Source organism: Tympanuchus pallidicinctus, unplaced genomic scaffold, assembly GCF_026119805.1.
Source record: "Tympanuchus pallidicinctus isolate F22 unplaced genomic scaffold, pur_lepc_1.0 scaffold8, whole genome shotgun sequence".
Taxonomy (NCBI): domain Eukaryota; kingdom Metazoa; phylum Chordata; class Aves; order Galliformes; family Phasianidae; genus Tympanuchus; species Tympanuchus pallidicinctus.
In genome coordinates this window covers 11,208,175-11,212,842 of record NW_026294802.1, presented here as the reverse complement: position 1 = coordinate 11,212,842, position 4,668 = coordinate 11,208,175, and positions in this window count along the sequence as shown.

Here is a 4,668-nt window from a genome sequence, read left to right as displayed (position 1 = left end):
AGCCTGAGGGAAGCGGGAAGGGGCGGGGATTTGTTTTTGACGTCATGTCTAAGCGCCGGAAGTGACCGCAATGTCGGGGGAGGGAAGTAGGGAAATGGCAGTAGTGCGTTGGGGGCGGTCCTTTGGGGCCGGGCTTTGGTAGCGCCCCGCTGCCCACTCGGGGCTGTTACGTGTATTGTGCCTTGTGCGGTTTCCCGCTGCGTTTCCCCGTGGTGTTGTGCTTCGGCGCTCAAGTATTCTAGTGGTAATCCCTACCGATAAAGCACCAACACAACAGAAACCCCGAGCTGCAGTGGTTTAGCACAAGGATCTGTGTCTCAGCATCCATACGTGCCCTGAGCTCTGCGCAGCTCGCTGACTGCAAGCTTCCAGCTCGCTGAGTGTTAGGGGGAGTGTGTAGGTTGCTTTGAAAGTAATGCCTCCTGTTTATTTCCATGGGAATTGTAACAGCTACAAAGGGCACAATGACAGTAGTTGATAGAGCAAATTCCCATTTGTTTAGCACTTTTTTTGTAAGAACTGATAGCCAGTGGCATAGTCACCACCAGAGGCTATGCATTTTAGCCAGCAATGAACAAGAGCATGCATGCTGTGCATATAAACGTCTGTGTGGCTGGCTGGAACGTGGCTCATCTTTCATGTGGCTGTTGTCACATCCACTGTTTGGTCTCCATCAATATTCAGCAAGCATCAGTGAATATTAGTGGGTGCCATTTTTCCATATGGAATCAATCATAGAATGGTTAGGGCTGGAAGGGACCTTTAAGATGATGTAGGTCCAAACCCCCAGCCATAGGCAGGGACACCTCCCTCTAGACCAGGCAGCTCAAAGCCCCGTGCAGGCTGGCCTTGAATGCCTCAAGGCTTGAATTCAAGCCTTTGAATTCAAGGCTGTGGGCAATTCAAGCAATTCAAACTTTTGACATCTATCATTCTTCGTAGTTGAGACAGCTTTTTAGGTTCATCCCAAAATTCCTCCAGTGATTGTGTCAGGCTTTCAAGGCTGTGGGCATCCACAAGCTCTGGGCAGCCTGTTCCAGTGTCCAGGTACCCAGGGTTAGGGAATGAGCATTTCTTGTGGTAAGACTCAAGGACTTGGCATCTGCATTTCAACTTGGCAGGTAGAGTGGCCATGTCACCTAATCCATGTCCCTCGACAGCACCACTGTCACATTTTCTTCAGTTTGATTCTTCTGTGGTTCTGGCATGAGAAAAAAATAATCATCAAAATATTGCTGCATGCCTTGGTTCATTTCACCCATTTGCTTTATTTTGTCTTAATGTAGAAGCAAAACATGAAAAGGCAAAAGCTGTATCTGGCTATCAATTCCTTGTAGCATGTCCATCCTCGTCCAGCCTGGAGTCTGTGGTAGGGACTGACAGGTACTTACCAGCCTTGAGTTTTGGTATGCTTTCTTTTTTTTTCTTTTTGCTGTTATTATTTGTTTTGCTTGTCAAGTCTTAACAGTGTTCAAGAAATCTTTCTTGTCCTCCCACACATGGATTGGCTGCAGCTTCACTGTGTTCCTCCAGATTCTGAGGCAAGGTTCACACAAGCCAGTGCTATCCCCAAAGGACAGGCAGAGGGAAGTGCTAAGCAGCCAAAGAAGAAAAGTTACTTTCAGTGGATGTGGCTCCTGGATGTGTTTTTTGCAGATATGTTCATTTACACTGTGCATGGTTGCACAGCAAACCCTCAAGCCAGACCTGTTTTTACCAATGCAATACCCAGAGGGGGCACACATGCTCTGTCTTCCCTCTCAGCACAAACGTAATTACAAAACAGCAATATTCTGTGGTGACACTTAGCAACAGAAGTGTCAGAAAAGAGATCTAAAGATGGAAGTGGAAAGGAAAATAGGTAACAAGTCTGCATATGGATTACAGATATCAAATGTAGAGTTAATAGTAAATAATTTTTCTTATTTGAGAGCCAGTACATAAAAATTCAACGCTTCTGTCCATTATGTGATTACTGGACATGTAGAGCTGGTCCTCTGTCTTCTTAAGAATAAAAAGGCCACTGGGCTGATTTTTGCATGCATCATTGTTCCACAGTGCCCTGGCAATTACAGAGATGGAGTTGAAAGTGTGCTGCCCCAGGCAGGAAGCTCCCTGCAGTCACTTGAGATGGTGACTGAGCTCTAGTGAGATATGGCCCACACACCCCAAAGAAGCAGCCAGGATGTCTCAGGCTGTAAAAATGGTCTTCTTGTTATCTAGTGTCCAAAGATGGCTTGTCCACAGAGGTGTGAGGCTTAAGGGAGAATGCAGATGTTTATTTCTTAAGTTTGGATGGAATTCTGACACAATCTTTGGGGGGAATTTTGGGATGAACCTAAAAAGTTGTCTCAACTACAAAGAATGATAGAAGATGTCAGAAGTTTGCATTGCTGCTGGGTGCAGGAAATGGCCTTGAAGTCTGGTACATACAACAGGAGACAAGGGCTCCAATGGCTGTCCCAGGAAGCGTGCAAGGACCAAGTTCAGGTCCCATGTTAATGAGAACACTTTAACAAGAATGTTCACCAAACATTCCTATGCTACAGTGTGTTCTGGACTGGCCTTTCCTAAACCTGAGCTTCTAAAACTTAAAGGCTTCCCCCTGCATCAGTGATCAATCAGAAATGGCAGTATGTCTCCCCCAGAGCTGGTTTGTCCCTGAAATCTGTTTTAGACCCATTTGTTAACCTTGCATGAGCAGAGCTGAGTTTCATTTTCTCCCGAGGGATCTCTGCAAAGTAAGGTGAGATTTGATACCTATGAGTTTTACTGTCTCAGTTTAGTCACCTCTTCTGCTGTCAGCACCTCCTGCCTGTCTGAAGTGAAAAGCACTAAAGCTCAGTCCCTATTTCTGGATCTGCTTATGGAGAATTTGAGGCATTTGACCCACCCCAACCTTCTGCTTTTCATCTGAGGAGGAAAGTGCCAGATAGTTCTCATCAATAGGAAATGTGTGTGTGTCTTGTTCCAGGTGGCATCAAAAACATTCAGCAAAGTTCAACTGGGTGACAGAACCCAGCTGAGCAGAAGGACCTTTTGTTCTGGCATGGATTTATCAGATCAAGAAAAAAACAGTATCAGACAGGAAAATCAATGGGTTCTCTGAAGGAAAGGGTCAGCCTGTTTTTTGGGGGGACATGTCAAGGAGCCCAGAGAGCTACAGTATTACTCTTCACACTAAGTAAGGGAGGGGGAGAGAAGAGAGCTGGTTGGTGAAGAAGAGATGCAGAAATTACAGGCTTTCCAGGAGTGATTTGAAAAATGCAGAGAGGGTGCTCCAGTGTCCAAGGCTCTGCAAAGGGCTTGAAATACCTTGAGCTGTGAAACTGCTGGAGACACTGTAAGCAGGTCTAATAAGACAGCTGGAAGATGCAATGAAGCCATGAAATGATGCATACTGCAAATCATATAGGCTGAGAGCAAGAAAACAAAGGGAATTTTCTGTGTTTTGAGAAGTTGTGCTGTAGGATTATGGCTGGGGTTCACCTGACCTCTTCAGATGACAAGAGAGTAAAGGGACTTAAACACAAAGCATGCCACCTCACTCAGAAAAAAATCCCTTTTCTCAAATGAGCTGCAAAATACGTGTTGCAGTCCCAGGTATGCTGAACAGCTAAAAGCAAAGTCACAACATCAAAAAATACTCTAACTTAAGACAGACATAAAGAACTACTTACAAGTGGATTTGAAACACCAAGGGTAGCCACAAAAGTCCTCAAGGTTACCTTTTGATTCTCTATTTGCATTCCCTGGGTGTTTCCATGAGATAAAGAGCATGAATTTGGAGGAAACTAAAGGAGTTCAGTTCTCAAAAGGGCAACATCTTGTCAGGGGAGAGAAGTACACTGCTTGCACATAGCAGCATAGCCTGGAGGGAAAAACTCTTGAAGTGATAGCTAGGCATTAAGTTTTCAGGTTGTTGAAACAGAGCTGCTTTGTTGTTGTTGTTGTTGTTTTCATTCACCATCTCCTCAAAATGTTGTCTGGGAAATCACCAACCTCCTCACATTAGAAGATATTCTCCCAAATCTTAGATTTGCTTACTTTTATGAAATACACCAGATCTGTTCCTTATCAATTAACTATGTCTAGAAATAAGTATGATCTCAGCGTGAGCCAGATACACATCAAAGACATTAAATGCCTACTGGAGCAGTAAATATTCTATGTGAGAAGTATTGCTTATGGAGCATCTGCTTTCCCACATTGTGTGCTGAGAGTTTAGATGTAAGAATCCCATAATCCCAGCAATAACTGCTGTAAGATACTGCTGGAGTCAACATGAAGAGAGAAGTGCAGTCAGTGGTCCCTCAGCAAGCTGGAAGTAGGCATGCAGGCTGTGGAGAACAGTCATGTTTGCCATCCAATTGAAAAATGGCTTTAAATATATTGTTAGAAATCCAGTAGGGAGGAAAAGATGAGTGTGGGAGAGAAAGAACGTGAAGGTGGACACAGTGAAGGCATGCCATTCTTGGCCAACTCACAGAGAACGAAGAATGCTGGACGTAAGGATAGAATGATACAACATGCTAAGGATTCGTTAGTAAATGAAAATCAGCAAACATATGGGCATGGGAAAACCCAACTGGCAGTGTTCCAAGTGCTGAGGCTCTGCCAAGTTTTGCAAGTTGTACCCTATAATTGTTCTCACAGACAGTGGGGAGT